Here is a 10,379-nt window from a genome sequence, read left to right as displayed (position 1 = left end):
GCCTCAAGTCTTCTTGGGTATGACGCTACATGCTTGGCACACCTGTATTTGGGGAGTTTCTCACATTCTTCTCTGCAAATCCTCTCAAGCTCTGTCAGGTTGGATGGGGAGCGTCGCTGCACAGCAATTTTCAGGTCTCTCCAGAGATGTTCGATCGGGTTAATTTCTGGGCTCTGGCTGGGCCATTCAAAGACATTCAGAGACTTGTCCTAAACAGTTTGGACCTACACAGTATTGTTACACCATGTAGGAGCAGTTTGGACCTAGTTGCCTTATTGGGATATTATCTGTTCGTTTGACTGATTTCCTAAATGCTGATGTGCAGTAGTATGGTAGGTTGTTTTAAATTCTCACTCATTAAAGATATTCACTAATCAACACATGCTTCTCTTTGTACGTCTCAATATAATATTATTCAATGAAATAAATGAAAAATCAACTTTTTTGTCTCAAAATAAAATGAACATTTCCCTTGACTGTGTTACCCTCCCCACCCAGCAGATGGCAGTGTGCCAGGCGATGCTGCCAGTGTGACGTATAATCTAGTGGACGGGACGCTTCTTCAACAACAACAGCTCGTCAATCACCTCCGTAGCTTCATAGGCAAAAAAACATTGAAGCTCTTTAAACTCTTTCGGTGTATATTAGCCACTGTGTTTTAAACACACTTGTCGTATCTACTTGCTAGTTACCCTATTTAATATTTACGTTGTTGTTAGTCAGCTAGCTGGCTGGGTAAATTAGCAGTAGCCTAGTCACTAATGCTAACTGGCTATCTAGCTAACATCACCGACCATGAGCTCACTAAGCTACTCTCCTCCTGCTAAAGAAGAGGAGGTCTGCTGGACGGAGAAAGAGGGTCTGTGGCTGAACGTTGTCGTGAAAGAGGAGGAGGAAGAGGAGGATGTCACAGTAAAGAAAGAAGTAGAGGTTGAGGCTGTTACCGTGAAAGAAGAAGAGAAAGACGTTAAATTGACCGAAAATGAAGAAGCTTTTAGAGTGAAAGAGGAGGAGGATGTTACAGTGAAAGAAGAGGAAGACGCGTTCAGAGTGAAAGAGGAGGAGGAGGAGGAGGAGGAGGAGGAGATGACTGTCGCAGTGAAAGAAGAGGAAGACATTTTTGGAATAAAGGAAGAGGGGGAGATTACTGTCACATTGGAAGAAGAAGAAGAGACTAGAGATCTGATTAACAACAGTGAGTAATATATTAAAAACAGGAGCACAAACTCTGCAGTTGTTGAACAGATGTGTGGTTTTAATGGGCCATTCTAATAAAGGTCTAAACTTTAATATGTTGTTCTGTAGGAATTGTTAAATCTACAAAGAGTGGGGGGCGGCCAACAAAACGTTAATGGATCAAATGCTTCACATTATATATTTCACTACCTTTGTAAACATCTGAATATCTCTTTCTGTAGTGCTTTACTCAGTGTCTGTGCTTGACATCACATAAAAGCATAAAACAACTTGTGTGTGACTCGTGTCAAGACAAAGAAGGGTCATTTTGATCTGGATTAAATTTATTTAAAAAATTATTACTACAGGTTATTTAAAATCCTTAAGAGTTTATTGACCCACCCGTGCGTCAATCTAAGTAACATAATGAAAAATAAACTCCATCAAAATCCGTCAGTTGAAGCTAGAGATATTGAGACGTAGCATGGACTGAGTCTTAATCCACCACATCTGCCTATGTTGGAAGTAAGGGGTTAAATATGTCGAAAAAATATTTCCTGAGTTTTCTTATATCTCCATCGTTAAGACAGTGGATGAATCAAATGACCCTCCATCGTTAAGACAGTGGATGAATCAAAATGACCCTCCATCGTTAAGACAGTGGATGAATCAAATGACCCTCATCGTTAAGACAGTGGATGAATCAAATGAGCCTCCATCGTTAAGACAGTGGATGAATCAAATGACCCTCCATCGTTAAGACAGTAGATGAATCAAATGACCCTCCATCGTTAAGATAGTGGATGAATCAAATGACCCTCCATCGTTAAGACAGTGGATGAATCAAATGACCCTCCATCGTTAAGACAGTGGATGAATCAAATGACCCTCCATCGTTAAGACAGTGGATGAATCAAATTACCCTCCATCGTTAAGACAGTGGATGAATCAAATGCATTATTATCTAAATATTGAACAAAATGTGGGCTACAGAGAGAAAAAGAATAGTTCAATTTGAAGCCATATGGCATAAAATATTACAAGCACTGGAGATATTCAAAGGATGAGGAAGGAGAGAAAATCAGATTGTGAGACAAACAGGATGGGTGGATATGGTGGGAACATGTGGGTCTGAGCAGGTGGGATGTCAATGTTTGTAGTAAATGTTTAGTTGTCAATTGTCTTTGTCTAAGTATGTCGTTGTAGTAAGAAAAAGACAATCTTTCAAAAACAAACAGTATATATTTTTTAAAAAATAGAGAGATATTCACGGGTCCAAAAGACAGTTCGAAATTAATTTAGCCAACGAAAGAATTTCTACAAAATGAAACAAAACATACATAAAGAACTGGTTTAGATTCTTAAATAGACCTACAATAACAATAATAATAATAAAACGAATCATAAATACGAAAATAAATCATACGAATTTGAGAAATTGCATCAAATCTGAATAGCGAGTTGAACAAAGTTTTCTCATCTATAATCAGCTAAGACGTTTTCTAAGAATTGAAAAATCTGTCGATGTGCCCTTGAGCAAGGCACTTAACCCTAATTGCTCCTGTAAGTCGCTCTGGATAAGAGCGTGAACAGTAACCTAGGCCAAGGCTCCGTTCACTCTAAGTATGTCGTTGTAGTAAGAAAAAGACAATCTTTCAAAAACATACAGTATATATTTTTTTAAAATAGAGAGATATTCACGGGTCCAAAAGACGAAATAATTTCTACAAAATGAAACAAAACATACATAAAGAACTGGTTTAGATTCTTAAATAGACCTACAATAACAATAAAACTAATCATAAATACGAAAATAAATAATACGAATTTGAGAAATTGCATCAAACCTGAATAGCGAGTTGAACAAAGTTTTCTCATCTATAATCAGCTAAAACATTTCTAAGAATTGAAAAATCTGTCGATGTGCCCTTGAGCAAGGCACTTAACCCTAATTGCTCCTGTAAGTCGCTCTGGATAAGAGTGTCTACTAAATGACTAAAAAAATAATAATACAAAAAATAAAACATTCCCCTTGTAGACTTCTTTTCACTCCTCCTCTAACTGTCGTTTAGTTAAATGAAAAAGGCCTCCATCTTCGCAATGAACAGTAACCTAGGCCAAGGCTCCGTTCACTCGCTCCCTCTCTCTCCTCAGCAGCAGGCGCACGTGACGTGAGCAGCCGGAACCAGTTTCAGCTGGACATAAGCTGTACGTTTTATGGTGTTGCAATGGTCTGACACAGATAACAAGCTCCACGCGGTCATCAGGAGGGGTCCAGTCGGTAAATACATTTTAATTGCACATACCCCAGACTCGTGGCAATTATATCAGATCCAAGACAAAAGTCAGAATTTAGGACCTGGATCCGGGGTCGGATCTAGGAATTCCGGGTCTGTTAGACCTATGCAGACCTCTAGCACCAACTCCTCTGTAAAGTACAAATGAACAATAAAAGGGGACATGAATAGCCATGCTAGCCCAATGACGACGTGTGCAGAGAAAAGTACAGCCACTAGCTAGCATGTACAGCATTCACAAATCAACAGATACAAAGTTAATGACTGACAGGAATACATATCACAATATCATGGTGGGAAACCATTATAAAACACTGGTAGTAATATCAGGAATGGAACTATTCAGATTCTGGAACTATTTAGATTCTGGAACTATTTAGATTCTGGAACTATACAGATTCTGGAACTATTTAGATTCTGGAATTATTTAGATTCTGGAACTATTCAGATTCTGGAACTATACAGATTCTGGAACTATTTAGATTCTGGAAATCTACAGATTCTGGAACTATTCAGATTCTGGAACTATACAGATTCTGGAACTATTTAGATTCTGGAACTATACAGATTCTGGAACTATTTAGATTCTGGAACTATACAGATTCTGGAACTATACAGATTCTGGAACTATACAGATTCTGGAACTATACAGATTCTGGAACTATTTAGATTCTGGAACTATACAGATTCTGGAACTATACAGATTCTGGAACTATACAGATTCTGGAACTATACAGATTCTGGAACTATTTAGATTCTGGAACTATTTAGATTCTGGAACTATTTAGATTCTGGAACTATACAGATTCTGGAACTATTTAGATTCTGGAACTATTTAGATTCTGGAACTATACAGATTCTGGAACTATACAGATTCTGGAACTATTTAGATTCTGGAACTATTTAGATTCTGGAACTATTTAGATTCTGGAACTATACAGATTCTGGAACTATACAGATTCTGGAACTATACAGATTCTGGAACTATTCAGATTCTGGATCTATTCAGATTCTGGAACTATTCAGATTCTGGAACTATTCAGATTATGGAACTATTTAGATTCTGGAACTATACAGATTCTGGAACTATTCAGATTCTGGATCTATACAGATTCTGGAACTATACAGATTCTGGAACTATACAGATTCTGGATCTATACAGATTCTGGAACTATTCAGATTCTGGACCTATACAGATTCTGGAACTATTCAGATTCTGGAACTATACAGATTCTGGAACTATACAGATTCTGGAACTATACAGATTCTGGATCTATACAGATTCTGGAACTATTCAGATTCTGGAACTATTCAGATTCTGGAACTATTCAGATTCTGGAACTATTTAGATTCTGGAACTATACAGATTCTGGAACTATTCAGATTCTGGAACTATACAGATTCTGGAACTATACAGATTCTGGACCTATTCAGATTCTGGAACTATACAGATTCTGGAACTATACAGATTCTGGAACTATTCAGATTCTGGAACTATTCAGATTCTGGAACTATTTAGATTCTGGAACTATACAGATTCTGGAACTATTCAGATTCTGGATCTATACAGATTCTGGACCTATACAGATTCTGGAACTATTCAGATTCTGGAACTATACAGATTCTGGAACTATACAGATTCTGGAACTATTCAGATTCTGGAACTATTCAGATTCTGGAACTATTCAGATTCTGGAACTATTCAGATTCTGGAACTATTTAGATTCTGGAACTATACAGATTCTGGAACTATTCAGATTCTGGAACTATACAGATTCTGGAACTATACAGATTCTGGACCTATACAGATTCTGGAACTATTCAGATTCTGGAACTATACAGATTCTGGAACTATTTAGATTCTGGAACTATACAGATTCTGGAACTATTTAGATTCTGGGGAATTATATCAAATGAAATTCAACACGTGGACTGTTTCAACTTATTTCTGAAGTCTCCAAAAAAACAAACATTTCAATTTATTATACTAAAAATGTCAAGGGTTTGTCACACAGTTCCTTAACTGTTTAATGGTAAAGCAAGCATGTATCCAGGTAAGCATTGACAGATTCCAATGGCAAACATAAAGATGGCAGAATTCAGATATGACGTCATTGTTTTTTTCCACTGAGTTTGTAAACTACAATTCAATGTGCCAATAAATCAGCACAATAATCTTTTTTTACTTCTTTATTTTTGGGGCGTCTTGAAGCTAAAATAGTTAATGACGACACTAAAAAAGGAGTAACGTGGAGGAATGTACAATACGGCCAACTTAGCAAAAAAAGGAATTAGTGGTAAGTGCAGAGGGCTGCCATCTCTATGCGTCTCCGCCATTGATATTGATGGTATAAAGGTACAAATATTATGAAAATTATAAAAATCTTGAAATCAGTCATGACAAATAAAGGGACATTCCGTAGACAAATAAACAGTTTCCATCCAACGTTATACACAATAAGCATTTATATAAAATGTTTCTAGTAATCCTGTTTACGGACTGATGGCTGATTCTGATAAATGCAGAAAATTGCATTTTCAAAATAAAACCTCTACCACAGCGAGCATGTTATTTTTGTGAAGCATATTTTATTCTGAGTTCAGACATAGCTCAGTTGGTAGAGCATGGCGTTTGCAACGCCAGGGTTGTGGGTTCGATTCCCACGGGGGGCCAGTGACTACAATGTAAATAACGTTTTTATGTGAAATTGACTTCTAAGACAATTTACATTGTTGTTCCCAACTCACTTCATTCACGCTAAACAGGGAGGCTCGCTTGGCTGGTGCTGGATCACATGATCAAATACATCACTGGATCTATCACCTGTTCTAATCACTGTTCAACTGAAGACCCATCTTAACTTAACCCCTTATGTACCATTCTAGCCCCATCTTAACTTAACCCCTTATGTACCATTCTAGCCCCATCTTAACTTAACCCCTTATGTACCATTCTAGACCCATCTTAACCTAACCCCTTATGTACCATTCTAGACCCATCTTAAATTAACCCCCTTATGTACCATTCTAGACCCATCTTAACTTAACTCCTTATGTACCATTCTAGACCCATCTTAAATTAACCCCCTTATGTACCATTCTAGCCCCATCTTAACTTAACCCCTTATGTACCATTCTAGACCCATTTTACAGGGATTACCCATGAATCATGACTATCAACCAATCAGCATCCAGGATTCACATTTACGGTTTTATAATGAGGGATCTAGTCTGGATTAAACTTCATAGGAAGAAGAGCAGGAGATTTCATTTAGATATCTCTCTGTTTAACTAAATACTCCGTCTTTGGCAGGAGAGAGACCAGACTCTCACTCTGACAGACGCAAGAAGAGTTATTCGGGGGAACCAGACCCAGAGACGGCCAAACCAGTGAGACGACACCACTGCTCCCAGTGTAGTTTGAGTTTTAAGTGGTTATGGAAGCTTATACAGCATGAGGGGACACACACACGGGAGAAACCACACCCCTGCTCCCAGTGTGGAAAGAGATTTACCCTGTTAGGGAACCTGAAAAAGCATAAGAGAATACACTCTGGAGAAAAGCCTTACCACTGCGCCCAGTGTGGAAAGCGTTTTACCCAGTTAGGGAACCTGAAAAAGCATAAAGGAATACACACAGTAGAAAAGCCTTTCCAATGTTCCCAGTGTGGAAAGAGATTTTCACGATCAGACCACCTAAAATCACATGGTAGGACACACACTGGGGAGAAACCACACCACTGCTCCCAGTGTGGAAAGAGATTTTCCCAGTTAGGGAGCCTGAAAAAGCATAAAGGAATACACACAGGAGAAAAGCCTTTCCAATGTTCCCAGTGTGGAAAGAGATTTTCAGGTTTACAGCACCTAAAATCACATGAGAGGACGCACACAGGGGAGAAACCACACCATTGTGCCCTGTGTGGAAAGGATTTTACCCAGTTAGGGAACCTAAAAAAACATGAGATGAAACACACAGGCGAAAAGCCTTTCCAATGTTCCCAGTGTGGAAAAAGATTTTCACGATCACAGGAACTAAAATCACATGAGAGGACACACACGGGGGATAAACCACACCACTGCTCCCATTGTGGAAAGGGTTTTACCCAGTTAGGGAGCCTGAACAAACATAAGAGAATACACTCTGGAGAAAAGCCTTACCACTGCGCCCAGTGTGGAAAGCGTTTTACCCAGTTAGGGAGCCTGAACAACCATAAAATAATACACACAGAAGAAAAGCCTTTCCAATGTTCCCAGTGTGGAAAGAGATTTTCACGATCACATTACCTAAAATCACATGAGAGGACGCACACAGGGGAGAAACCGCACCACTGCTCCCATTGTGAAAAGAGTTTTACCCAGTTAGGAAGCCTGAACAAACATAAGAAGAAAATACACTCTGGAGAGAAATCTTAACATACTTTCCTGGACAGAGGACCTTAAATCACATGACAGAATAGAGAGGCTGTGTTCTGACTTATTTATTTATTTTTAAATGAAACCATATTGTTTATGATATTGTCCCCTGTAGCTCAGTTGGTAGAGCATGGCGCTTGCAACGCCAGGGTTGTGGGTTCTTTTCCCACGGGGGGCCAGTATGAAAATGTATTGACTCACTAACTGTAAGGCTCTGGATAAAAGCATCTGCTAAAATGACTAAAATGTAAAAAATATGAAATCTTACTCAGAAATAGACTTTACTTTTGTTTGAGTTTTTTCCTCTCGAGACATGATCATGTCTAAAATCAAATTACAATTTTAAAAAGTTTAATTTGGATTGATGGAATACAAGTACTGTATGAACCCTCAGATGTTCATTATATGATTTGGATATTTAAAACATGTAAATGATTAAATTGATGAATACAATGTGTATTTCTTGATTTTAACCTTGAAACCTCTTTAATTATTTATTTTGTTTCATTGACTTCATTTGTGTACTAGTTTTCAAGCTAAAGATGTATGAAAACTACTGTTCTGACTTATGTTTTTTATGTTTATTTTTATTAATGAAATCATGTTTATATGAAAAATAGGCCTACTTTTGTTTTAGTTTCCTCTCAAGAATGTCTAAAATCAATTTACTATTTTTATTAATAATTTGGATTGATAGAATACAAGTACTGTATGAACCGTCAGATGGTCATTAGATGATTTTGATATTTAAAAATTTAAATAATAAAATAGATTAGTGGAATGTGTATTTCTTGATTTTAACCTTAATCTCATGAATGTAGTTGTTGTGTTTCATTGAGTTAATTTGTGTAGTTCTTCTCTTCAAGCTAAAGGTGTATGAAAATTTGATTACGTTGTTCTGATAACGTTGACAATTTTTTGACATGAAGAACACTCACTACCTCATGAATGTTCCCAAAAGTATTATTCCAACATGTAAGAGGTGCTGATTGTATAAAGCATTTTATTAATGCAACTTATTTTTTAATATAAATCTGAAAATAAATAGCATGTGGAACGCCATTAGTGAATGTTCATTATATATATATATATATATATATATATATATATATATTATATATATATATTATATACATCTATCTATTGTTACAGTGGCTTGCGAAAGTATTCACCCCCCCTTGGCATTTTTCCTATTTTTTTTGCCTTACAACCTGGAATACAAATTGATTTTTTGGGGGGTTGTATCATTTGACTTGCACAACATGCCTACCACTTTGAAGATGCAAAATAAGTTTTGGGGTGAAACAAACAAGAAATAAGACAAAAGATTCTCGATTGGATTGAGGTCTGGGCTTTGACTAGGCCATTCCAAGACATTTAAATGTTTCCCCTTAAACCACTCGAGTGTTGCTTTAGCAGTATGCTTAGGGTCATTGTCCTGCTGGAAGTTGAACCTCCGTCCCAGTCTCAAATCTCTAGAAGACTGAAACAGGTTTCCCTCAAGAATGTCCCTGTATTTAGCGCCATTCATCATTCCTTCAATTCTGACCAGTTTCCCAGTCCCTGCCAATGAAAAACATGAATGGATGGTGTTCTCGGGGTGATGAGAGGTGTTGGGTTTGCGCCAGACATAGCGTTTTCCTTGATGGACAAAAACCTCAATTTTAGTCATTTTAGTCATCTGACCAGAGTACCTTCTTCCATATGTTTGGGGAGTCTCCCACATGTCTTTTGGCGAATACCAAACGTGTTTGCTTATTTTTTTCTTTAAGCAATGTTTTTTTTCTGGCCACTCTTCCGTAAAGCCCAGCTCTTGGAGTGTACGGCTTAAAGAGGTCCTATGGACAAATACTTCAATCTCCACTGTGGAGCTTTGCAGCTCCTTCAGGGTTATCTTTGGTCTCTTTGTTGCCTCTCTGATTAATGCCCTCCTTGCCTGGTCCGTGAGTTTTGGTGGGCGGCCCTCTCTTGGCAGGTTTGTTGTGGTGCCATATTCTTTACCCTGATCTGTACTTCTCCACAACTTTGTCCCTGACCTGTTTGGAGAGCTCCTTGGTCTTCATGGTGCCGCTTGCTAGGTGGTGCCCCTTGCTTAGTGGTGTTGCAGACTCTGGGGCCTTTCAGAACAGGTGTATATATACTGAGATCATGTGACAGATCATGTTACACTTAGATTGCACACAGGTGGACTTTATTTAACTAATGATGTGACTTATGAAGGTAATTGGTTGCACCAGATCTTATTTAGGGGCTTCATAGCAAAGGGGGTGAATACATATGCACGCACCACTTTTCCGTTATTTATTTGTTAGAATTATTTGAAACAAGTTATATTTTTCATTCCACTTTACCAATTTGGACTATTTTGTGTATGTCCATTACATGAAATCCAAATAAAAATCCATTTAAATTACAGGTTGTAATTCAACAAAATAGGAAAAACGCCAACGGGATGAATAATTTTACAAGGCACTGTACGTGTTAGACCTAAAT

The 10,379-nt window shown here is 37.8% G+C and overlaps 1 pseudogene across 1 annotated transcript; it reads left to right on the top strand.

The window, feature by feature from the left end:
• The first annotated feature begins 795 nt into the window (after positions 1–795).
• Positions 796–7,964, top strand: LOC311116670 (annotated as a pseudogene). The gene is made up of 3 exons: positions 796–1,195; positions 6,787–7,056; positions 7,450–7,964. The product of its transcript is annotated as an uncharacterized misc_RNA (transcript).
• Positions 7,965–10,379: the final 2,415 nt, after the last annotated feature.

Source organism: Coregonus lavaretus, assembly GCF_964263955.1.
Source record: "Coregonus lavaretus genome assembly, contig: HAP1_SCAFFOLD_119, whole genome shotgun sequence".
NCBI lineage: Eukaryota > Metazoa > Chordata > Actinopteri > Salmoniformes > Salmonidae > Coregonus > Coregonus lavaretus.
Note: the sequence above shows the minus strand (reverse complement) of the source record. Positions and strands in the feature narration are given on the sequence as shown.